Source organism: Ranitomeya imitator, chromosome 4 (assembly GCF_032444005.1).
Source record: "Ranitomeya imitator isolate aRanImi1 chromosome 4, aRanImi1.pri, whole genome shotgun sequence".
NCBI classification, from domain to species: Eukaryota; Metazoa; Chordata; class Amphibia; order Anura; family Dendrobatidae; genus Ranitomeya; species Ranitomeya imitator.
The window spans coordinates 604,901,261-604,928,369 of record NC_091285.1 but is presented as its reverse complement, the minus strand read 5'-3'; the positions used below and the strand labels follow the sequence as shown (position 1 = coordinate 604,928,369).

The 27,109-nt window shown below is 47.1% G+C and overlaps 1 long non-coding RNA gene across 1 annotated transcript in view; it reads left to right on the top strand.

Moving 5' to 3' along the window:
* The window catches only part of LOC138674287 (uncharacterized), a 33,923-nt gene that overhangs the window by 1,658 nt on the left and 5,156 nt on the right, over positions 1-27,109 (top strand). Inside the window, exon 2 of the long non-coding RNA XR_011320581.1 lies at positions 344-421. This is a non-coding gene — a long non-coding RNA (uncharacterized lncRNA). The remainder of the gene's footprint in view (positions 1-343; positions 422-27,109) is intronic.

Here is a 27,109-nt window from a genome sequence, read left to right as displayed (position 1 = left end):
ACGATGGAGACATATGGGGCAGGATCGGGAGATCATATGGTGTAGAATGGATACTCATGAGTGCAGGATGGGAGAACATATGGCTGGAGCCAGGAATGAGATAAACGGAGCCAGGGTGGGGAATATTATTACCATAGGGGCTAATTAAGGGATATTATTACTGCAGTGATGTATTTATTTTATTTTTTGAGTATACTGTTTTAAATGGGGGGGCGGTCCTGTTATTGTGCAGAGTGACACTATATCGCCTTTTTATCTTCATGTGGTGTAATGTAGAAGTTGTGAAAAATTAAGTAATGTATTCTGCAAGTGGAGCTCGAGATAACTGTGTTATTTCCTGCAGAAACGAGTCCTGGCTGGAAGAAATGATGGCAGTCTGTGCTGGATGAAAGATGAAGGAGTTCACCTAGAGACGTCACTGGTGAGTCAGTGTTGCCTATACACTGACACTATACACTATATACTATATACAGCGGTCCTGTGTACAATGTCACTAGTGATCACTGTATTACCTCTACACAGACACTGCATACTAAGTACAGATCTCCTGTGAATACTGGCACTTATGGTGATAGTATTGTGTTTTTTGTTTTTTTATTACTGATCAGTATTGTGGTACTCAGTCACTATGTGGTGGTAATATGTGGTCTGGAAATGGTGTTGTGGTATTTGTCCCTTGTATGTGCTATTTGGTCACCAAGTGGTAATATGTGGTCTTGACATGGTGCGGTGGTATTTGTTCCTTGTATGTGATATTATTCGATCACTGTGGTTGTAATTTGTGGTCTGGTCATGGTGCGGTGATATTTGTTCCTTGTATGTGATATTATTCGATCACTGTGGTTGTAATTTGTGGTCTGGTCATGGTGCGGCGGTATTTGTTCCTTGTATGTGATATTATTGGTCAAGATATACCTAAATTGAATTGCAGATTTTAACAAATATTTAATAGGTTACAGTAGAGTAGGGCCCGGCCATTTTTCTGGAATAATCTGGTTCATGACCCCCGTCACATGACCCCCGTCACATGACCCCCGTCACATGACCGGGGGGCCCACAGTGTGTGAACAGCCCGGGGCCCTGGCTACCCTTAATCCACCCCTGGGATCCAGTCACACCGGTTTATTGTAATTTGGACACATGTAGTGGTTGAATTGAGGGAATTATATGCATGACTTGATATTGCTAAAAGCTGCCACACTCCTAGTTTTTTGCTCCAAAAAAAGTGTCCTGCTCATGCTGAACCGCATTTCTTTTCGGTTGTATAGAGGCACCTCATTGTTTATTTATGTGTATGTTTGTATTTTAACTAATTTGTAAATAAAAAGAGTTTGTTTTAAATATATTTTTCTGTGGCACTTCTTGGATCACAGTTAATTTTCTGTGCTCCTAGTATGTTTTATAGAGGGGTACTTTAGAATTGAGAAGGCACAGAGAACCGCACAACAGGGGCAGTAATAGGGACACATACGGCAGCAGCGACTCAGTATTGGGGTATCAGGTGCAGTAATAGGGTCACATATGGCAGCAGCGACTCAGTATTGGGGTATCAGGTGCAGTAATAGGGACACATACTGCAGCAGCGGCTCAGTATTGGGGTATCAGGTGCAGTAATAGGGACACATACAGCAGAAGCGACTCAGTATTGGGGTATCAGGGTCAGTAATTGGGTCACATATGGCAGCAGCGGCTCAGTATTGGGGTATCAGGGGCAGTAATAGGGACACATACGGCAGCAGCGACTCAGTATTGGGGTATCAGGTGCAGTAATAGGGTCACATACGGCAGCAGCGACTCAGTATTGGGGTATCAGGTGCAGTAATAGGGTCACATACGGCAGCAGCGACTCAGTATTGGGGTATCAGGTGCAGTAATAGGGTCACATACGGCAGCAGCGACTCAGTATTGGGGTATCAGGTGCAGTAATAGGGACACATACGGGAGCAGCGACTCAGTATTGGGGTATCAGGTGCAGTAATAGGGTCACATACGGCAGCAGCGACTCAGTATTGGGGTATCAGGTGCAGTAATAGGGACACATACAGCAGCAGCGACTCAGTATTGGGGTATCAGAGTCAGTAATAGGGTCACATATGGCAGCAGCGGCTCAGTATTGGGGTATCAGGTGCAGTAATAGGGACACATATGGCAGCAGCGGCTCAGTATTGGGGTATCAGGGTCAGTAATAGGGTCACATATGGCAGCAGCGGCTCAGTATTGGGGTATCAGGTGCAGTAATAGGGACACATACGGCAGCAGCGGCTCAGTATTGGGGTATCAGGTGCAGTAATAGGGACACATACAGCAGCAGCGACTCAGTATTGGGGTATCAGGGTCAGTAATAGGGTCACATATGGCAGCAGTGGCTCAGTATTGGGGTATCAGGGTCAGTAATAGGGTCACATATGGCAGCAGCGGCTCAGTATTGGGGTGTCAGGTGCAGTAATAGGGACACATACAGCAGCAGCGACTCAGTATTGGGGTATCAGGTTCAGTAATAGGGACACATACAGCAGCAGCGACTCAGTATTGGGGTATCAGGGTCAGTAATAGGGTCACATATGGCAGCAGCGGCTCAGTATTGGGGTGTCAGGTGCAGTAATAGGGACACATATAGCAGCAGCGACTCAGTATTGGGGTATCAGGGTCAGTAATAGGGACATATACGGCAGCAGCGGCTCAGTATTGGGGTATCAGGTGCAGTAATAGGGACACATATGGCAGCAGGGGCTCAGTATTGGGGTATCAGCAAGATGAGGAGTTTGTGCAGGTTGGGAATAGATGGTGATGGGACTGGAATATGAGAAGTGAAACATGTCTTTGTTGTATTCTCTGCTGGAAGAAGTTGTCATGTCGGTCTGGGCCAGATGGAAAAGACGGGAAAAGTGAACGATTCCATCAGAGAACATCAGCGGTAAGTCATTATCTGTAACTGTGCTGTGATGTCTTATATGTTTTGTAGGGCTGGTATCTATCACTGACCATATGGTGGTAATATCAGTGTTGGTCTTTATATAGAGATTATCTTCAGTAACAGCGCAGTCATCTGCTGAGGTTCTCCTCCACTATTAGGGCGCGTCACCGAGTTGTATTGAAGGTTACCTGGTTAGGGGCCCACTCAGAAGCTTCGCCCAGCTAAATGCTCATTTTTTCCACATTCCAAAAATTCATGTGAAGTACCTGAAGGGTTAATAAACTTCTTGAATGTGGTTTGGGGTACCTTGAGGGGTGCAGTTTTTAGAATGGTGTAACTTTTGGGTATTTTCTGCCATATAGAACCTGCAAAGTGACTTCAAATGTGATGTGGTTCCTAAAAAAATGGTTTTGTAAATTTTGTTGGAAAAATCGCTGGTCAACTTTTAACCCTTATAACTTCCTAACAAAAAAAAATTTGGTTCTAAAATTGGGCTGATGTGAAGTAGACATGTGGGAAATGTTATTTATTATCTATTTTTCGTGCATATCTATGTGATTTAAGGGCATGAAAATTCAAAGTTGGACAATTGCAACATTTTTTTCACAAATAAACGCAAGTAACACTGAAGAAATTTTACCACTAACATGAAGTACAATATGTCACGAAAAAAACAATCTTAGAATCACTAGGGTCTTTTGAAGTGTTCCAGAGTTATTACCTCATAAAGTGATAGTGGTCAGAATTGTAAAAATTGACCTTTTAATTAACATGTAAACCACCTTCGGGGCAAAGGTCAGGACTTTGACTAGGCCACTCCTAAGTATTACTTTTGTTTTTCTTACGCCATTCATAGGTGGACTTACTGGTGTCTTTTGGATCACTGCCCTGCTGCATAATCCAAGTGCACTTCAGCTTGAGGTCATGAACAGATGGATGGAAATTCTCCTTCGGGACTTTTTGGTAGACAGCAGAATTCATGGTTTCATTTACCACAGCAAGTCTTCTAGGTCCTGAAGGAGCAAAACAGCCACAAACCATCACACTACCACCACTATATTTTACTGTTGGTATAATGTTCCTTTTCTGAAATGCTGTGTTACTTCAGACGTAATGGGATATACAGCTTCCAAAAAGTTAAACTTTTGTCTAGTCAGTCCACAGAGTATTCTCCCAAAAGTCTTGGGGTTCATCAAGATATTTTCTGGCAAACCGGAGATGAGCCTTTATGTTCTTATTGCTCAGCAGTGGTTTTTGTCTTGGAACTCTGCCATGCAGGTGTCATGGTCCAGTCAGGAGTTTATTTTCTGCTGTTCTGTCTTGCGAATGGTCATGCAGGTATTAATCTCATTGGGCTTGTTCTGGAGCTAGCTGGGCTATTTCAGTCTGTCACAGCCTGCTGACCAGTGTTAGTGATAGCTCAAGCTTCCAGCTTAGCGCCTCTGACCCTTGTACCTTGGTGATCCTCCTGTTTTTGACTTGTTTTCACGTGTATGACCCAGACTTATCTCTGACCATGTCTCTTGGTATCCGTCTCTGCTGCTACACTTTCTGTCTGGCTTTTTAATTCTCTGGCTTATACCCCGACCACGCCTTCCATCTCATGTTTTTGGACCCCGCGCTCATGTTTGGCTCTTTGACCCTCGGCTTAGTATTTTGACTATGTGTATTGCTGCTCTTTCTTGTAGTTCTGTTCCTGATCATTTCTGACTCGGTTCGTCAGACCTCTCTCCCATTACCTGTGACACCTGTGCTGTTGCTCTGTGTTGCTACGCTTAGCGTTTATGGAGCGCCCCCAGACACAGGGCCACGAGTTCTCGGTACCGGGCCTCTCAGGTTCGGTTCTGAGGCTGTCACGGTGGCTAGACCCGGTCCGCGACCCTGCTAAGGAGCGTCCAATAAAGGTGGTGCAGTCAGTCAGGGGTTCGTGACGCCACCTGTGGTGTTCGATCAGGGTGACCGACGCTGCTGTGGGGTCCGCTGGGGTTATGGAATGGCAGCTGGATGGTATACCTTCCCACAGGTGAAGTATGTCCCCAGGGCTTCCCAGTAAGGTGGATGGTGATGGTGTGAGGTGCAGTCAATAACGAGGACACAAGGTTGCAGTCTCTTTACCTCTTTACTGAAGACTTCAGGATTCTCAATCCAGAGCACGTTTAACAGGGCTATCTTAGACCTGCCGGTCCGATGGGCACATCCAGAGTTTCCTTCGCAGATGGAAATCGTTGCCTACCACTAGCGCCTGTGTGTTGTAGTCCTACCCTGCTGAGCATCCGGAATAGTCCTCACAACTGCTGTTCTCGTTCGTTCGTTCTCTACAGCTCTGTGTCTCTTTAGTTCCAGATGTTACTAGTTTCTCGTCCCCCAGGTATGTTATGGCTAGGACGCACCCGTATGAGGGGAAGGCTCGGAGCTCTTCCGGGACCCTAGAGACGCCCCTCTCCACGCGTTGTGTTGTGAAAGGCAATTCAGTATCACAATGGACATGAAGGTCAGAGCACACACAGTGATCTGACAATAACCCAAAATAACAGAACGAGCTCTGAGACGTGGGAACTCTGCAGACCGCAATCCCTGATCCTCTCCAAACACAACTAGAGGCAGCCGTGGATTGCGCCTAACGCTACCTATGCAACTCGACACAGCCTGAGAAACTAACTAGCCTGAAGATAGAAAAATAAGCCTACCTTGCCTCAGAGAAATACCCCAAAGGAAAAGGCAGCCCCCCACATATAATGACTGTGAGTAAGATGAAAAGACAAACATAGGGATGAAATAGATTCAGCAAAGTGAGGCCTGATATTCTAGACAGAATGAGGATAGGAAAGATAACTTTGCGGTCTACACAAAACCCTAAAGAAAACCACGCAAAGGGGGCAAAAAGACCCTCCGTACCGAACTAACGGCACGGAGGTACACCCTTTGCGTCCCAGAGCTTCCAGCAAAACAAATAGACAAGCTGGACAGAAAAAATAGCAACAAATAGCAAAGAAGCACTTAGCTATGCAGAGCAGCAGGCCACAGGAATGATCCAGAGAAACACAAGTCCAACACTGGAACATTGACAGGAAGCATGAATCAAAGCATTAGGTGGGGTTAAGTAGAGAAGCACCTAACGACCTCACCAGATCACCTGAGGGAGGAAACTCAGAAGCAGCAGTACCAGTTTCCTCCACAAACGGAAGCTCCCAGAGAGAATCAGCCGAAGTACCACTTGTGACCACAGGAGGGAGCTCTGCCACAGAATTCACAACAGCGTTGCCCCCTATGTCTTCGTAGGAAATTTAAGGTAGACAGCCAACCTATAATTAACTGTCCTGCGGAGTTCGAAGTAAGGCCTAGAGTCAGTTACTCCCGCGGTGTTCCAGCCACCGGCTACGCGCCTCAGTAGGATGTTGCCCCGGTCTCACGGCACGACTCCTACTGGTACTCCTTTGTGCTTGATCTCGTTTACACTGTTCCACAATATCCTTCCCTTCGTGTCTCTTTCTTAGGATACCGCCGCAAGGAAGTGCAAGCGCGGTTCCGTTACGTTCTGTTCTGTTCGCTAGGCTCCTGCTAGGTTCCCACGCCTGACAGGGACCCCCCTGTGTCTTCTCCCTGCAACACCCCCTGCCACGGGATGTTGCCTGAATCCAACCCAGTCAGCTTCTGACTAACTTCCTCCCCAACCCCTAGTTTTACCAGTGTGAGGAGTGGCCCAATAAATAAAGCCTTTTTCTCCCCCTAGTGGCCGGAGTGTGAAGTGTAATGTGTTCTGGTGATACCTGGTCAGGAGAACTCTTTTAGTGCCATCAGACGTACCATCACTCCCCTTAGCGGCAGAGTGTCATACTGCAACGACCAGATCTCTGGGGCGCTGCACTCCCCCCGGTTAAATCCAATACTCCAGGACTGGGAAGAAGAACAACAATACATTGCAGCAAAAGACATACAAATTTTTGAAATGCTTAAAACAGGTAATTAAAATAATGCTTCCTGTTGTGAATTCTGCTCTTGGGTTCCCTCCAGTGGTTGTAAGTGGGAATGCAGTTGTCTCTGACTCACAGTCCTGGCCAGGTGTATCGGATGATTACAATTCTGACTGGGATATTTAGGTGTGCAGGATCCTTTAGCCCTTGCCAGTTGTCAATGTTACTTGTGAAGTATTGGATCACTGTCTGGCTTCTCCTGCTGGCTGCCAAATTCAGCAAAGATAACTGTTTGTTTTTTTTGTGTCTGTGGCACACTGCTGTGTGCTTGTTTCAGTTTTATTCCTGCTCTGTTTGTAGGATTCACTGGAGTTGCAGATATACGCTCCTACATCTTTAGTTAGATGTAGGAAGTTTTTTGTATATTCTGCTGTGGATTTTATGAAGGGTTTTAATACTGACCGCACAGAACTCTGTCCTATCCTGTCCTATCTAGCTAGAGTGGCCTCCTGTGCTAAATCCTGTTTTTTCTGCCTGTGTATGTTTTTTCCTCTCCGACTCACCGCCAATATTTGTGGGGGGCTGTCTATCCTTTGGGGATTTTCTCTGAGGCAAGATAGTATTCCGATTTCCATCTTTAGGGGTATTTAGTCCTCCGGCTGTGACGAGGTGTCTAGGTGTGTTAGGTACACTCCACGGCTACTTCTAGTTGCGGTGTTAAGTTCAGGATTGCGGTCAGTATAGTGGCCACTTTCTCCAGTGAAAGTTCTCATGCAGCTCCAAGGTCACCGGATCATAACAGCTTCCCTTTATGGGAGGTGAGAACACTTGAACGTTACAAAGAAAAACAAGGTTAAATATTTTTAAATAACATTCTGACTATAAATAACTCTCAGTACCCAGCCGGGTATTCTACCAAGTGCAAACTCTGAACAATAATTTAACTTTTCCTTTAAGGGCGTATATGCTGAACCCACTAAAGGCCTACTATAAAATACTATATAAATAACTCAACTTTTCTTTCCGTTCTAGCTTCACCAATGCAGGACCGCCTAGCTCCTTGGCTGGGCCTACTGTCATTGTACCGACCATCATTCTACGGTTCTCAGGAGGACTCTCTCTCTAACCCCTACGGGTTCACTTCAAGCTTTCCTGTCCTCAATCTTTATTAACATTATGAAACTTTACTAACTTTCAACATTATTAACGTTTCGATCTTTTCCAAAGCAACATGTCAACATTCCCTTTAAGAGGGAACCAAGTCTCTAGGAAGTAGTGCAGATTCTCTCTGTCTGCAAGTCCACTGAAAGCAAGACCTTCTGCGCCATGTCCGGAAGCATTATCTTCGCAAAGTCTTCTTTCGCTTGTAAAACCAGTAGGGAGCACCTTTAAGAAGGTGCAAACTATATACAAAACAGTTTTGAATCATTCACTGTTCATGATCCGGCATTCTTTGGAAACAATGATAAACAAACAAAAAGAAGAGGGATCCCTGGTAAACAAAGGGATCCCTAGGAGTTAACCCTGGACGGGTTTAAAGCAGTCAAACAGGAAACAGTTAACTATGTACAATTGCGGGCTTCCGAGGTTTATTTCCTCAGCGTTAGTGGTCGTGACAACTCCACCGGCAGCAATGGGCGGGGCCACCCCGCCGGGTACTCGTGGGCACTCGGTGTGGTCACAGGAGATCCCGGGCTCCAGTCAGGGGTCTGTGTGGCAATTGTCCTGGACCTCGCAGCAACCGAGGTGCCAACCACTCCTGAGGTTGAGCTCTCCGCCACCACCGTAGTAGCAGTGTCCACGGTGCAAGTGGTGGTTTTCATAATGGTGCATGTGGGGGTCACCACCGTGGTCTTGGAGACGGTCATGGTCCGGTCACAAGGGGGCACCCTCGCTATGAGGGACGGCTTCTCCGCCACTTTGACTGGTGATGTCATGGGGACTGGTCGCTTGCGCACATTCAGGGCGAACCACCCCCTCTCCCCAAAATGCCGGGTGTAGGTGACTTCGTCCCCCTTGTATAGATCCCGGTCCGGGTGGCCATCCTTGAGATGGGACTCCACATCCCTCCGGTTTGCGAAAACCTCGGAATACAGATCCGGCTCCTTAATGAAGCCCCATCCCTGTTATGACCTGGTGGTTAAGAGGCCACACTGATATGACCTGGTGGCTAAAACGCAACATGGAGCGAGCTCTGAGAAGGTGGTATCTCTACTGACCGCAGTCCCTAATCCTAACAACAACACTAGAAATAGCTGTGGGATGTTCCTGACTCTCCCTAGACACCTCTTCACAGCCTAAGAAATAACTACCCCTAAAGAAGGAAATAGAAAGCTATCTTGCCTCAGAGAAACCCCCCAAAAGGAAAGATAGCCCCCCACAAATATTGACTGTGAATGGAGAGGGAAATGACGTACACAGAAATGAAATCAGAATTCAGCAAAGGAGGCCAATACTAAACTAGATAGACAGAGAGAAAAGGATACTGTGCGGTCAGTACAAAAAACTACAAAATCCACGCACAGTTTACAAAAATGAACTCCACACCGACTCACGGTGTGAAGGGGCAAATCTGCTTTCCCAGAGCTTCCAGGTAGCCTGAATAAGACATAGTGACAAGGTGGACAAAAAGAGACATATTTGCAAAGCAATAGAGTCCAAACAAATGGACAAACAAAACTAGCAAAAACTTATCTTTTGCAGACAAGGACTGGCCATATGAAAATTCCAAGGAAAGAAGCAAATCCAACCAAGAACATTGACAGCAGGCATGGACTAAAGCCCAGAGCAGGTTTAAATAACAAACCCAGGCAAGGCGATTAGTGAAGGCAGCTGCTACAGCTACCTAACGGAGCAGCAGTTCCACTCGAAACCACCAGAGGGAGCCCAAGGGCAGAACTCACAAAAATACCATTAGCAACCACAGGAGGGAGCTCCAGAATGGAATTCACAACACATCCCCCACGGAGCTTGAAGTCCACAACGGTGCCCTGCCTGCGCGGGGCCTGGTGGGTGGTGCGGTCTTTGCGGGCCCGATCCTTCACCTCGAGGTCCCGCCGGTAGTGGGCTTCTCGCTGGGTCCGGCGCTGTTTCTCCTGCTCCTCCCACTGCCGGTCCAGCTGGGCCTGGTACTCTTCCCAGCTAAGGGCCTCCACCATCTCCCTTTCTCGTGTCTACACCCCGGGGAACCCCATGAAGTCGGATCCCGGGTTCACCCAGCGGCACACCGTGCACTCTGCATAGACCTTGCCTGGCATGGTGAGCGGCGAGATCGGGGCCTTTAAGAAGTGCTCCATGCCCGTGGCCTGATCCCATTGCGGAAGGTGTTGGAATTTATGGGTCCCCGGGGAATCTTGCGGCAGATAGCAATGCACAGTCCTTGCAATAAATCACAGTCCAACACGTTTCAATCACAATTCCAAGGCACACATGACCTGCTTCTCAGGCTTAAGTACGATCCTGTTCGTGACGCCAAGTTGGAGCGCCCCAGACACAGGGCCACGAGTTCTCGGTACCGGGCCTCTCTGGTTCGGTTCTGAGGCTGTCACGGTGGCTAGACCCGGTCCGCGACCCTGCTAAGGAGCGTTCAATAAAGGTGGTGCAGTCAGTCAGGGGTTCGTGATGCCACCTGTGGTGTTCGGTCAGGGTGACCGACGCTGCTGTGGGGTCCGCTGGGGTGATGGAATGGCAGCTGGATGGTATACCTTCCCACAGCTGAAGTATGTCCCCAGGGCTTCCTAGTAAGGTGGATGGTGATGGTGTGAGGTGCAGTCAATAACGAGGACACAAGGTTGCAGTCTCTTTACCTTGTTACTGAAGACTTCAGGATCCTCAATCCAGAGCACGTTTAACAGGGCTATCTTAGACCGGCCGGTCCGATGGGCACATCCAGAGTTTCCTTCGCAGATGGAAATCGTTGCCTACCACTAGCACCTGTGTGTTGTAGTCCTACCCTGCTGAGCATTTGGAATAGTCCTCACAACGGCTGTTCTCGTTCGTTCGTTCTCTACAGCTCTGTGTCTCTTTAGTTCCAGATGTTACTAGTTTCTCGTCCCCCAGGTATGTTATGGCTAGGACGCACCCGTATGACGGGAAGGCTCAGAGCTCTTCCGGGACCCTAGAGACGCCCCTCTCCACGCGTTGCCCCCTATGTCTTCGTAGGAAATTTAAGGTAGACAGCCAACCTATAATTAACTGTCCTGCGGAGTTCGAAGTAAGGCCTAGAGTCAGTTACTCCCGCGGTGTTCCGGCCACCGGCTACGCGCCTCAGTAGGATGTTGCCCCGGTCTCACGGCACGACTCCTACTGGTACTCCTTTGTGCTTGATCTCGTTTACACTGTTCCACAATATCCTTCCCTTCGTGTCTCTTTCTTAGGATACCGCCGCAAGGTAGTGCAGGCGCGGTTCCGTTACGTTCTGCTCTGTTCGCTAGACACCTGCCAGGTTCCCACTCCTGACATGGACCCCCCTGTGTCTTCTCCCTGCAACACCCCCTGCCACGGGATGTTGCCTGAATCCAACCCAGTCAGCTTCTGACTAACTTCCTCCCCAACCCCTAGTTTTACCAGTGTGAGGAGTGGCCCAATAAATAAAGCCTTTTTCTCCCCCTAGTGGCCGGAGTGTGAAGTGTAATGTGTTCTGGTGATACCTGGTCAGGAGAACTCTTTTAGTGCCATCAGACGTACCATCACTCCCCTTAGCGGCAGAGTGTCATACTGCAACGACCAGATCTCTGGGGCGCTGCACTTAACCTCTCTTCCCTCACCAGCTCCCCCTGGTGGAGGTTTCACTACAGCAGGCTATTTTTGCCCAGTCTCTTTCTTATGGTGGGAGTTATGAACACTGACCTTAACTGAGGCAAGTGAGGCCTGCAGTTCTTTGGATTTTGTTGTGGGGTCCTATGTAACCTCTTGGGTGAGTCAATGCTGCGCTCTTGGGGTAATTTTGGTCTGCTGGACACTCCTGAGAAGGTTCATCACTGTTCCATGTTTTTGCCCCCCAAAGTTTTAGAAATGGCTTGATACCATTTCCAGACTGATAGATCTCAATTACTTTCTCATTTTTTTTCCAGAGTGTCTCCATATAAGGCTGGAGTCACACTCAGCGTAAGACAATACGGAACGTATTCTACGTCCATAATACGCGCGTAATACGCCAAAATGTCTCCGTAATCTATTTCCGTAGTTAATGCGTAGCCTAGGTGTGGTCGCGTATTTTGCGCATGTACTGTTCCGTGTGTAATCCGTATGTGATCCGTATGGTGTATTTTTCACGCAGCATCACAAAATGGACATTTAGCGGTTTTCTGGCCTGCAAAACATTTAAATCATCATTAACAACACTATTTAAGCCCTCTACAACAGGTGGAACCCTCTGTAAGGATTTCACTCACTCAGCTGCGACGGCTGACACTCAGGAGACGTGTTCCTTTAAAGTTCACTGGGTTTATTGCTTCATGAACCATGTGGCAAATAACAGAAAGCAAAATGGGCCTTTGGTTCAGGCAAAGAAAAGCAAGTGTCCAGTTCATCCGGCTCAGTCCTGAAGCCGTAACACACTCAGGAGGGTTTCACCTCCACACATATCTGCTGTGTAAAGGATTAGCCAGTCTTATAAAGAGCTAACCCCACCCAGTAACCCATCACATGATTAGCCATGTGGTCTGACATTACCACAGGTCCTGAAACACATATACAAGATTATGTGCAAGAAAGGAATACTCCGGGCTACATTACAGCAACCAGGCACTTATGTGGCACATACCTCCCATCGACTACAAACCCTTTAGCCATGCTACATACCTCCCCCCTCTGCCTAAAGCCGTGGGGCTTGGCACTTTCCCCCACTAAACAAGGGATTCTCGATAGGGCATCCGCATTACCGTGCAGCTTTCCGGCCCTATGTTCCACATGGAAACTGAAGTCCTGCAGGGCTAAGAACCAACGGGTGACTCTAGCATTTCTTCCTTTCGTTTCTCTCATCCACCTAAGCGGGGCATGGTCAGATACCAGTCTAAATTTACATCCCAGCAGATAGTACCGCAATGTGTCCACTGCCCATTTTATGGCCAAGCACTCCTTCTCAACGACTGAGTAGTTCTTTTCAGATGAGGACAGCTTCCTACTCAGATAGAGAACAGGATGCTCCTCCCCATGTAGTTCTTGGGAAAGGACTGCTCCCACCCCAACATCTGAGGCATCTGTCTGAAGAATAAACTCTTTCTTGAAGTTTGGGGCCATCAGAACGGACTGCTTACACAAAGCGTTTTTCATTTCTTGGAAGGCTGACTCTGTTTCTTCGGACCACTTAACCATTACTGATTTTGTCCCTTTTAGCAGGTCAGTCAGAGGCGCAGCCATCGTGGCGAAGTTTGGGATGAACCTCCTGTAATATCCCACGATTCCCAGGAAGGCTTTAACTTGTTTCTTGGAAACTGGTTTTGGCCATGTTTGGATTGCCTCCACTTTATTGATTTGGGGTTTTATTTCTCCATGACCCACTATGTATCCAAGGTACTTAGCTTCTTCTTTACCCAAGGCGCACTTCTTCGGGTTTATAGTAAATCCGGCCTCTCTTATAGCATCCAACACCGCTTGGACTTTCTCCAGATGACTCTCCCAGTCCGGGCTAAAGATGACGATATCATCTAGGTACGCAGCAGCGTAGGCCTTATGGGGTGCAAGGACTCTATCCATAGCCCTCTGGAAGGTCGCCGGAGCTCCCTGTAGGCCAAACGGCATCCGGGCATATTGGAAGCATCCATCAGGTGTCGAAAAGGCCGTCTTCTCCTTGGCTTCCTGTGCCATGGGGATCTGCCAATACCCCTTTGTCAAATCCAAGGTGGATATATATCTGGCGTGGCCAAGCCTTTCGATGAGCTCATCAATACGGGGCATGGGATAAGCGTCGAACATGGAGACTTCATTCAACTTCCGATAGTCGTTGCAAAACCTCCACTCTCCATCAGGTTTTGGGACCAGGACAATTGGGCTCGACCAACCGCTCTTGGATTCCTCAATGACCCCAAGCCTCAACATACGCTCCACTTCCTTGGAGATAACTTCTCGACGAGCCTCAGGAATACGATAAGGTTTCACATTCACACGCACATGTGGCTCTGTTAGGACCTCGTGCTCTATGACCTTCGTGTATCCTGGCAATTCTGAAAACAGGTCCCTGTTTTTCTGGAGTAACTCCCAGCACTGCTGTTTCTGGGTCTTTGATAGCGTCTCTGCTATAGTAACCGCTCCAACCTCACCTTCTGGGTTGCTTAACAATGACGGAGTTGCTGTCGGCTCTCTATCTTGCCATGGCTTGATGAGGTTGACATGGTAAACTTGGAATGGTTTCCGTCTTCCTGGTTGGTGAATTTTATAATTTACCTCCCCAAGTTTCTCGACAACCTCATATGGCCCTTGCCATTTGGCCAAGAACTTGCTTTCCACCGTTGGAACTAACACAAGAACTCGGTCTCCCGGATTGAACTGCCTCACTCTTGCAGACCGGTTGTAGACCCTGGCTTGAGCTTCTTGTGCTTGGAGAAGGTGTTCTTTCACGATAGGCATCACCTTTGCAATCCTCTGCTGCATCAGGGCCACATGCTCAATGACGCTTCTGTGGGGTGTGACTTCGGCCTCCCAGGTTTCCTTGGCTATATCCAGGAGTCCTCGTGGATGTCGGCCATATAGAAGCTCAAACGGTGAGAACCCTGTGGAGGCCTGTGGAACTTCACGAATGGAAAACATCAAATAGGGTAAGAGACAATCCCAGTCTCTACCGTCTTTCTCTATAGCTTTTCTCAGCATGCTCTTTAGTGTCTTGTTAAACCTCTCAACAAGGCCATCTGACTGGGGATGGTACACCGAGGTCCTCAACTGGGAGATCTTCAGGGCTTTGCATAACTCCCTCATCACCTTGCTCATGAAAGGTGTACCCTGGTCAGTCAGGATCTCCTTTGGCAGACCTGTCCGGGAAAAGACATGGACCAACTCGCGGGCTATGCTTTTTGAGGAAGAATTTCTCAAGGGAATTGCCTCAGGATAGCGTGTGGCATAGTCCAGGATGACTAATATATACTGATGGCCCCGAGCTGATTTAACTAAGGGACCGACCAAGTCCATGGCAATTCTCTCGAACGGTACCTCAATAATGGGCAGTGGCACAAGGGGGTTCCGGAAATGAGGAGTAGGAGCAGTTAGCTGACATGTAGGGCAGGACCTGCAATAGTTCACTATTTCCCGGTGACACCCAGGCCAATAGAACCTCTGCACAACCCGTTCCTGCGTTTTTTCCACCCCCAGGTGTCCACCCAAGATGTGTGAATGGGCCATGTCCAACACTTTCCGTCTATACGGACCCGGCACTATCAACTGCTCTACCAACTCCTCCCGTATTTTCGTGACACGGTACAACAACTCCCCCCTCAACAGAAAATGGGGAAATCTTGTGTCTGCCCCCGGCTCCTGTACCACCCCGTCAATAACTGTGACATTATTAAAGGCTTCCCTCAGAGTGGGGTCCCTATGTTGGGCAGTCCCAAAATTTTCACCGGTAACTTCTAACTTCAGAATGTCAGATGTAGGGGATACTTCCTCCTCATCCCCAACCAGAACACAAAAAGGAAAACTGTCTGCCTCTGGGTGTGGCGATACCCTTCCAGGGTTCACTGGTTCCCTGCCAGGCAGCTCAGAACCATTTCCCCACAAATCCCAAAACAAACAGAAATCCCGGCCAATAATTATAGCGTGCAACAAGTCCTGAACCACGCCGACTATGTGGGACTCAGTGCCACATGCCGTTTCAATGTCCACCCTGGCCATAGGGTAGTCCTTTGCATCACCATGTATGCACCGCACTCCGACCTTCTTTCCTGGGAGCAGGTGGAGAGGAAAAGTGGCCCTCACCAGGGTCACTAGGCTCCCCGAGTCTAATAGTGCCGTTACTGCTCGACCGTTCACCTTTACGGGACACGCTTGAGGTCCCTCGTTGGATGGAGAGTTCACACTACAGGCTGGATACGCATAGTATGAACAACGGCGTCCCATGCTGCAGTCCATCTGCTCAGTGATTTGGGAACAACGGGCAGCTATATGTCCTGGCTTGTGGCACCTCCAACAAATAATATCACCCGTGGGGACCTTGGGCACCACCTCCCCCGCCCTTTGTGACCTTGGACGCACCACCCCTTTTTGGGACTCAGCTGCCTTCTGGGACCCCCAGTACGGCATGGGCTGCCTCCCGAAGGAGCCTTCCAACCCTTGGTATCTCTCAACCAGTCCGATCAGCTCGTCGGCATTCTGGGGATCACCCTGGGCAACCCAAGACTGTATAGGCCTCGGGAGGGAATGGACAAACCGATCCATCATCACCCGTTCTACCATCTGTGCAGGCGCAGAGGATTCTGGCTGCAGCCATTTCTGGACCAGGTGCAACAGATCAAACATTTGGGAACGAGGTGGTTTGTCCCGGTGATAGCCCCAGGAGTAAACTCGCTGTGCCCTGACAGTCAGTGTCACCCCCAAACGTGCGAGAATCTCGGCTTTCAATTTGTGATACTCTTTGGCATCCTGCAAGGTCAAATCATAGTACGCCTTCTGGGGTTCTCCCGTCAGGTATGGCGCAAGTACCTCTGCCCACTGCTCTGGCGGAAGTTTTTCCCTCTCAGCGACCCTCTCAAACACCGTCAGGAAGGCCTCAACATCATCCCCGGGAGTCATTTTCTGCAATGCGCGTCTTACCGTCTTCCGGACGTGGGTGTCATCAGCCAAACCTGGGGTTGGGGCGCTCGCCTTGCCCTGGATGGCGGTTGCCAGAAGCTGCATCTGCTGCTGATGCTCCTGCTGGCTCTGCTGCATCTGCTGCCGTTGCTCCTGCTGGTTTTGCTGCATCTGCTGCCGTTGCTCCTGCTGGCTCTGTTGTATCTGCTGCATCAACAGCCTGTTGGTCTCTTGCTGCCTTTGCTCCTGCTGGCTCTGCCTTTTCTCCTGCTGTGACTGCATCTGGACCAAGTGTTTCAGCAGGTCCTCCATTTTCTCCGGCAATGCTTGCTGGCTTGCAACAGCCTTGACCCAGGACATTCAAAAATAAACTCACGTCTCCGCTGGGAACGCTGCCCGCATTCTCCACCAATTGTAAGGATTTCACTCACTCAGCTGCGACGGCTGACACTCAGGAGACGTGTTCCTTTAAAGTTCACTGGGTTTATTGCTTCATAAACCATGTGGCAAATAACAGAAAGCAAAATGGGCCTTTGGTTCAGGCAAAGAAAAGCAAGTGTCCAGTTCATCCGGCTCAGTCCTGAAGCCGTAACACACTCAGGAGGGTTTCACCTCCACACATATCTGCTGTGTAAAGGATTAGCCAGTCTTATAAAGAGCTAACCCCACCCAGTAACCCATCACATGATTAGCCATGTGGTCTGACATTACCACAGGTCCTGAAACACATATACAAGATTATGTGCAAGAAAGGAATACTCCGGGCTACATTACAGCAACCAGGCACTTATGTGGCACATACCTCCCATCGACTACAAACCCTTTAGCCATGCTACACCTCCCATGTGCCCTATTTGTTCTGGAGCTTCTTTTGGCTGTGTTGCTTTCACCTTACAAACATGTCTGACCATGTGTATTTAAGCACAACTCAGCGGGTGTTACTTCACTGGGTGTTGTCACGTCGCTTTGGACAGCCATATCCGGTCAATGTTGATCCGCGAAGGAGGGGACGAAGATTGTGGGTGCATCCTCTATTGACCCAACGCCAGAGTAAAGGACATTTTCAGAGGCTATATTCAGCTTTGAGGTCACATCTTGCCAAGTTTTACCTGTATAGTCGCATGACCATCAGGACTTTTGACATGTTGTTGGAGATCTTACGTCCTGGGCTCACCTATCAGGACACAAGGATGAGAAAAGCCATCTCTGCTGAGGAGCGTCTGCTCCTAACCTTACGGTATGTATTCAACATTCTCACATACTGTATGTTGATGATATTTTTTTATATGTGTTGGCTTCTAGTAGGTTTCTGTAAGTTTAGATTGACATTATGGCCCAAGCACTTCAAAAATACTGTGGTTAATGTTGTATGAAACTAACCATGGGAATTTTGAAATTTTAGATTGTGCATAAAGTCTTTGTAAATATACTATACACTTGTGCTTCTTCATGTTTTCTTTGGACTCATGTTTAATTTTTTTTTTTTTTCTTTCAGCTTCCTGTCCACAGGCTTGTCCTATGCGGGACTACACTTGGAGTTCCTTATTGGGCGTTCAACAATTTCAGGCATTGTTCGTAAAACCTGTTTCCAAATATGGGAGAAACTTCATGATGTGGTTATGCCTGAGCCCAAACAGGAGGATTGGCTAAAAATCGCCAGTGGTTTCAAGGAAACTTGTGACTTCCCTAACTGCATTGGAGCGGTGGATGGGAAACATATCAGGGTGCGTAAGCCGCCGAACTCTGGCACCCAATTCTATAATTATAAACAGTTTTTTTCTCTGTAGTTCTGTTAGCTGTTGCTGACAGTAACTACAGGTTTATAATTGTAGACATTGGGGCCTATGGGCGAACTGGAGACTGTAGGGTCTTCAATGCGTCCATAATGGGTCGGCGGCTACGTGATAACCAGCTAAACCTCTCCCATCACCACAACAACTCCCAGGATCCAATGTGGAAGCAGTGCCTTTTGTTTTTGTGGGAGATGAGGCTTTCCAACTTACGAGGCATGTCATGAGGCCTTATCCCAGGCGCAACCTGGACCACCGGCGGAGGGTCTTTAATCTGAGACTTTCAAGGACGCGGAGACTGGTGGAGTGCGCCTTTGGGATTCTTGTAGCCAAATGGGGTGTTCTTCAGTCTGCCATTCAGCTAGGTGAGGCTACAATCAATGAAGTTATCAAAGCCTGTGTTATTTTACATAATTTTACACGCATACATGATTGTTCCTCACCTAATATTGATGTTAACCTCATGAACAATGTTATTCTGCCTACCTCATATGTCCCTCCTCCGCGTCGGCCCCTTTCTGGCCTCAAAGTTTGGGATGTTTTCACCAATTATTTTTTGAGTCCTCAAGGTGCTACTCCCTGGCAAGAATATGCAATTTAGTATGCTTAATTTACACTATAAAATTTTTTGATTACCATTGTAAAAAATCAGTCTTTTGTATTTCTTACATTTTCATATGGTTATGATCCTATCATGTGTGTGTGATGGAATAATGTATTGTCCACAACCAGATGTTGCTTTTTTGCAAAATACTTTTTACTTCACTCAAAATTTGAGTGTTGGTTATTATTTAGTCATAACCTTTTTTGACCAACAAATTATCATGACCCTTTTTTTTGGGCCAATATAAACATAAAACATCATCAGCATTACAAAGTGCTATGTCAGCACAAACAACTTCAAGATTGTAGAAACGAAAAAAGTAAAAAACCAAAAAAAAGGAAAAACAAAATATAAAAACCAAATAAAACTAAAATAAAAAAATCACAAGTCTTGGTAGGTAGGTGGTGGAGATGTGGCTTGCTCAGGGTCCTCATCAGGTGGCCTTTGTAGGCCCAATTGTCCTGCACCCTGTGAGGATGTGGTAGTGGCTGTAGGAACATTATGCCTGGGATGATGCTGGCCAGTTGGCATATTTGGGAAAGGATTTCTAGGTAACCCCTGATGTTGCTGAACATATGGCCTGGAATCATACCCCAAACCAAAATGGCCATATTGTCCAAACCCAGGTTGGGACCAGCCTCCAGCACTGGGTGTGGACAAGTGGCCATATTGAGATGGGTGACGATATCCGGCCATATGGTACTGAGGTTGCCATGGTGGGTTGGGTGTGGGTTGTGGTTGAGGTGTTGGCTGACGTGGAGGGGGTGCATCAGATCCCTCATGAGCATGCATGCCTTGTAATCTCTGAGGCCGCAGGATATTTTGAGGTGACATCTGCCACTGTTCAATAAATTCCATAAGTTGGTATGGGTTATTTGGGGGGGTGCATGCATCAATCAGGATCTGAATGCACCCTCTCACACGAAGCCTCAACTCACGTTCTATTGGCCTTAAATACCGGGCAAGGCTCCTGGTAAAGCCCTCCTCCCCATCATCCTCACGAACCCTTGCCAGATAGTTCATCACACCAGCATCCACGTTTCTCCGGCTTTGGATAAGCTCTCTCCTGCGGCGAGCACGCTGTGAAAAGACTGCAGCCTGTGGTGAGCGCTCCAGGGCAACAGTAGGGTTGCTGCTGTTTCCAGGGTCATCCTGGCTAGGTGGTGGTGGTGCTGCTGCTGCTGCTGATGATGATGATGACAACTGTGGGGCCTCTTGATGTTGTTCTGGCTCTGCTGGAGCTGGCTGGCCAGATGAGGAGGATCCTTGAGGGATGGAGCCGGAGGGAGCAGAAGATGGACCAGCCACCTCTTCGCCTTCACCCACTGGGTCTATGACCAATTCTGAGTCAGACCCTGTCTCCCTGTCAGTGAGGTTGGACTGTGTTCTGTAAATAAAAATGTTTTTGAGTACAAATGTTTATGTTTTTGGAATTAAAAAAATGGGTTGTGATGTTTGTACTTACGGCCTGAGGTCCATGCTGGGGTTCAAAAAAGTGAGCCGGCCAAAATAAATATATATTTTTTTCTTGGGAGGTGCGCCTGCCCCACTCCTCTCCCGCTGCTGCCTCTCCCTCCGATATTGGTCGCGGATGCTCCTCCATCTGGTTGTAACATCACCCACTGAAACAACAAATATTACACACATTGATTAGGCCATTATGCAGAATGGTCTCACAAGGTGTAATTGACTACACAATTTTTTTTTGGCATAGGAATATGCATTTGGAGAAGACATTTATTAGTTAATTTTAAAACATAAGACAATTCTAAAGTAAGGCCACAAGGACAGAGTCCGCTACCCTTTACGCCAGAAAGAACAATTACTTGCAAACAATGTTAGTAAGGGACATTTGGTAAAAACATTATTGAAATCCATTTAGCATATATGCTACACCATGTACGTACTGGTGTGCTTTCAATTAATTTGTGTATTCATTAATACATTATTTTTTTACAATTCAAAGTACTAAGGTCCTGCTGTTAAACAAGAACATTAAATTACAAACATGAGTGTACTTACTTATTTGCCGCTGTTCCACACGTGGCAGCTGCTCATAATTTGGGAAGAGTGACCCACACACACTCCTCCATGCTGCCTCTTTTTGTGCCCTGTTGGCATAGTTGGGATCCCTCTGATCCCAGATAACAGGCCTTTCTTGCACCAAGATGATGAGGAGATCAACATTAATGATGTGTGCCATCTTGAAGATGTCACTCCGTGGAGGCGTGCAGCAGACTTCCGGGTTCACTGTCTGGCTTTTTCAGCTAATTAGCATGTCTGACCTGCCTGATTGAGGCCTTTGGACATTTCCGGACATCTGCCAGTGAGTAGCGTATTTCTCGCAAGTCACACGCATGGTCCGTATGCATTCCGTATTATACGCTGCCCCATAGACTTTCATTGGCGTATTTTTCTTGCAATACGCTGACAAACGCAGCATGCTGCGATTTGTTATGGCCGTAGAAAGCCGTATAATACGGATCCGTAATATACGGCTGATAGGAGCACACCCATTGAGAAGAATTGTTGCGTTTGTTTGGCGAGTTTTACGGACGTATTTTCTGCGCTCTTACGTCCGTAAAACTCGCTAGTGTGACTCCAGCCCAAGACATAGAAAATCATACTAAAGGAGCCTAGGGGACAAGCAATGAGAGAGTGAGGGGTAGAGGGAGGAAAGGGCATCGAAACCAAATGAGTCCAAACATTTAAGGATATAATAAGAAAGTGCAAGGTGCAAATATAGGGAAAGACACTTAAAAGAGCGTATATGGAATGTAAGGGATCTGAAAGAAGACATATACAGGTCCTTCTCAAAAAATTAGCATATAGTGTTAAATTTCATTATTTACCATAATGTAATGATTACAATTAAACTTTCATATATTATAGATTCATTATCCACCAACTGAAATTTGTCAGGTCTTTTATTGTTTTAATACTGATGATTTTGGCATACAACTCCTGATAACCCAAAAAACCTGTCTCAATAAATTAGCATATTTCACCCATCCAATCAAATAAAAGTGTTTTTTAATAACAAACAAAAAAACCATCAAATAATAATGTTCAGTTATGCACTCAATACTTGGTCGGGAATCCTTTGGCAGAAATGACTGCTTCAATGCGGCGTGGCATGGAGGCAATCAGCCTGTGACACTGCTGAGATGTTATGGAGGCCCAGGATGCTTCAATAGCGGCCTTAAGCTCATCCAGAGTGTTGGGTCTTGCGTCTCTCAACTTTCTCTTCACAATATCCCACAGATTCTCTATGGGGTTCAGGTCAGGAGAGTTGGCAGGCCAATTGAGCACAGTAATACCATGGTCAGTAAACCATTTACCAGTGGTTTTGGCACTGTGAGCAGGTGCCAGGTCGTGCTGAAAAATGAAATCTTCATCTCCATAAAGCATTTCAGCCGATGGAAGCATGAAGTGCTCCAAAATCTCCTGATAGCTAGCTGCATTGACCCTGCCCTTGATGAAACACAGTGGACCAACACCAGCAGCTGACATGGCACCCCACACCATCACTGACTGTGGGTACTTGACACTGGACTTCAGGCATTTTGGCATTTCCTTCTCCCCAGTCTTCCTCCAGACTCTGGCACCTTGATTTCCGAATGACATGCAAAATTTGCTTTCATCAGAAAAAAGTACTTGGGACCACTTAGCAACAGTCCAGTGCTGCTTCTCTGTAGCCCAGGTCAGGCGCCTCTGCCGCTGTTTATGGTTCAAAAGTGGCTTTACCTGGGGAATGCGGCACCTGTAGCCCATTTCCTGCACACGCCTGTGCACGGTGGCTCTGGATGTTTCCACACCAGACTCAGTCCACTGCTTCCTCAGGTTCCCCAAGGTCTGGAATCGGTCCTTCTCCACAATCTTCCTCAGGGTCCGGTCTCCTCTTCTCGTTGTACAGCGTTTTCTGCCACATTGTTTCCTTCCAACAGACTTACCATTGAGGTGCCTTGATACAGCACTCTGGGAACAGCCTATTTGTTGAGAAATTTCTTTCTGGGTCTTACCCTCTTGCTTGAGGGTGTCAATGATGGCCTTCTTGACATCTGTCTGGTCGCTAGTCTTACCCATGATGGGGGTTTTGAGTAATGAACCAGGCAGGGAGTTTATAAAAGCCTCAGGTATCTTTTGCATGTGTTTAGAGTTAATTAGTTGATTCAGAAGATTAGGGTAATAGGTCGTTTAGAGAACCTTTTCTTGATATGCTAATTTATTGAGACAGGTTTTTTGGGTTATCAGGAGTTGTATGCCAAAATCATCAGTATTAAAACAATAAAAGACCTGACAAATTTCAGTTGGTGGATAATGAATCTATAATATATGAAAGTTTAATTGTAATCATTACATTATGGTAAATAATGAAATTTAACACTATATGCTAATTTTTTGAGAAGGACCTGTACAATACCAACATACAGTGAAAGTTACGAATAGGGAATATTCATCATCATGTGTAACCTACTTATTCTATCCTACTACTTTTCCTATGCCTATGGCGATTTATTCAGTGTACTTTATTTCATGCATGCTGCTATGCATATTGGATTGTTTTGATGCTCCCCATTTTGTCCTCCTTATTTGCCCTCATATGTACTGTATGGTATACTTTTTAATGAATTTTTCAATAAATGACTTCTTAACTTTATTGGTGGTTGGTGGTGACTACCTTTGTTCTGCTGTTTCTGTCAAGATTTTAGGGTGTATAAAAAGAGAAATAAAACCCCACGATCCCAACGTATTGTTAACTCTTTATAAATCACTCGTGAGGCCACATCTAGAATATGAGATCCAGTTTTGGGTCCACATTTTAAAAGGATATTCAGAAATTAAAGTCAGTTCAAAGGCGGGCAACTAGATTATTACATGAGATAAAAGGCCATGAGGCTGAAGTTGGTTTCTTACCCGTCAATTTCCTTATTCGGGAATTTATTTTTTTCTATTTTTTACAGGTTTAACAACAAAAATCATAAATTACAATAATAAAATACAATGCACCAAGATGCTCTGATGTGAATACTCTTAAAAACAGCTACAAAAATGATCAAACTGGCACATAAACGAGCATTAAAGTGAGCACTGAAGCACATTATTGAAAGGGATAAATGACTTTGGGCCACTGATCTCACACTGAAGACACACAGATAGTGATGCCCCACATCAAATTCAGGTAATTCCAGCCTGGCCCAAAAGTGCTCTGGGCATCAAAGTGGGCAAATAGCCAATTTTTAAAGATTTGAATAACTGGTATTTTTCAGGGGCTTAAATGACTTTGGGCCACTGATCTCACACCACCACTACATAGACACGGCGGCGCCATCTTACTGGAGAAGAAAAAAAATCCTCCTCCAAGATGGCGAGACCTGCGCAGTAGCAGCTCTCGGATCACAGCTATCCACACCGATAGCTGCTACTGCGTAGGCAAGGCGGGCGCCATTTTCAAATTGTTTTTTTTTTCTTTCCCTATCTGGATAACATCAAGAAAATGTATTATTGTTACACTAACCATGCGATTATGCTGCAGAGCAGGTGCCACGTCCAGCACCTACTTGCAGAAGGTTTTTTGTCTCTTTCTTCAGTATGTTATGTATTCATTATACAAACTAGAAGGCGGGTCAGTGAGGGATCACTGACCAGTCAGCATTATGAATATATAATCAGAGCACCACATACACCAACCCCACCTTAGGGCACGAGCATCTCATTAACTACAAACTGAAAATAAAGATTAAACAACAACCACAAGACGGATTTCATCAACCAAGGTATAATTGTAACCAGTATAACAGCGCCGACCTGACACTGTCTGTAGGTTACTGTGCACAATCCTAATGACAGGTTCACTTTAACCCTCCGTCAGGGGCAACTGATCTGACAGGCGCAGCTCACTTAGTTTAATTTCTCTATTTTCAGTGGTTTGTCTGGGAAACACCCTCCTCCCAGTACCTTCTTAAGGCCGGCGTCACACTGGCGCTTTAAACGGCCAAGTGCAATGCGATAAAAAAATCGCATTGCACTCAGACCAATGATAACATATGGTGCCGCTCCCAGCAGCCGACTTTTTGTCAGCCGTTTTCCTCGGTCCGAGACAATCGCAGCATGCTGCGATTGTCTCGGACCGAGGAAAACTCTCAGCTCACTCGCACCCATATAAGCCTATGGGTGCGAGTGAGACAGCGCACACCACTCAGATAACATCCGAGTGATGTGCGCTATAAGCGGACCCCAGCAATGGAGGAGATGGAGAAATTCATTTCTCCGCCTCCTCCGCAGCTGTGCTCCGATCCTCCCTGTGCGAGAGAATCGGAGCACTGACGCATGACACTCGGCTCCTGCTCTGCTGCGAGCAGGAGCCGAGTGTCATTAGCATATTGCATCCGATTATCTCGCATCAGATGCGATACGCCAGTGTGACACCGGCCTAACTTTAAAGGCTGTGTGAAACCTGAGAAGCCTCTTGTGCTGCAGGAGATCAGATATCAGTGTTTTGGCTTCTCCGGCTCATTGCCCCTGAATGCGTCACACCTTTGACGGTTAGTATTTGCTGTTTTTATTCATCCCAATTGTTTTTTTAGCTTGCTTTATGAATAGCTAGTGCTAAATTTGTGGATTTGTCATAGAAAGTTTTGTTAGAAATAAGAGTGTGCTTCTCAGGCACATTGCGCTCTATGGCTGGGTTCACACTTTGCGGTTTTTACCGCGGAACCGCCGCGATTTTGATGCTGCGGGTCCGCAGCAGTTTCCATAGCGTTTCCATTTACATGTAAACCCTATGGAAACCGCAAACCGCTGTGCACATGCTGCGGGAAAAACCGCGCAGAAACGCAGCGGTTTAAAACCGCAGCATGTCACTTCTTTGTGCAGAATCGCTGCGATTCTGCACCCATTGGAATGCATTGAAACACTTACTTCCCGCATGGGGCTGTGCCCACGTTGCGGGAGGTAAGCGGCAAATGTGCAGTTCCTACCCGGGGTGCAGGAGAGGAGACTCTCCTCCAGGCCCTGGGAACCATATTTGGGGTAAAAAAAAGAATAAAAATAAAAAATCATGTTATACTCACCTCTCAGCGCTGCACGCGGCCGTCCGGTCAGAGTTGCTGTGCGAACAGGACCTGCGGTGACGTCGCGGTCACATGACCGTGACGTCACGAAGGGTCCTTCTCGCACAGCATCTTTGGAACCGGACCGCCGGGTGCAGCGCCGAGGAGATCCGGACATCAGAGGGTGAGTATAACCAATTTTTATTATTTTTAACATTACTATTGCTGCTGCATATTGCTGCATATGCAGCATCAATAGTATAGGCGGAAACCCGCAGCGGAAACCGCGGAACAAACCGCGATAAATCTGCAGGGATAACCGCAGCGGTTTGGCCCTGCAGATTTATCAAATCCGCTGCGGGAGAACCTGCAGAGGGACGCCGCAAAGTGTGAACATGGCCTAAGGCTACTTTCACACTAGCGTTTTTTGCAATACGTCGCAATGCGTTGTTTAAGGGAAAAAACGCATCCTGCAAAGTTGTTTGCAGGATGCTTTTTTGCCCCATAGATTAACATTAGCGACGCGTTGCGACGCATTGACACACGTCGCAACCGTCGTGCGACGGTTGCGCCGTATTGTGGCGGACCGCCGGGAGCAAAAAACGTTACATGTAACGTTTTTTGCTGCCAACGGACCGCTTTTTCCGACCGCGCATGTGTGGCCGGAACTCCGCCCCCACCTCCCCGCACCTTACAATGGGGCAGCAGATGCGCTGGAAAAATGCATCCGCTGCCCCCGTTGTGCGGCGCATTCACTGCTAGCGTCAGTAACCTCGGCCCGACTCACTGCGACGGGCCGAGCCTGACGCTAGTGTGAAAGTAGCCTAAGGCCGGGGACACACACAACGTATAAAAAAACGGACCGTTTTTGATGGACGAGAATCGCACAAATGTTACCAAAACATTGATCCGTGTGCAGTGCGAGGATGCGATTTTCTCGCATCAAATGATCCGTGTGACATCCGTATGACATCCATATGGCATCCGTACTGCGTGTTTTTATCGCAGGCTTGCAAAACCAACATACAGCTATACAAGGGATCCATGTGACAAAAAAAAAAAAAATACTGTCTATATATATATATATATATATATATATGTCAGTAGACACATATATGTAT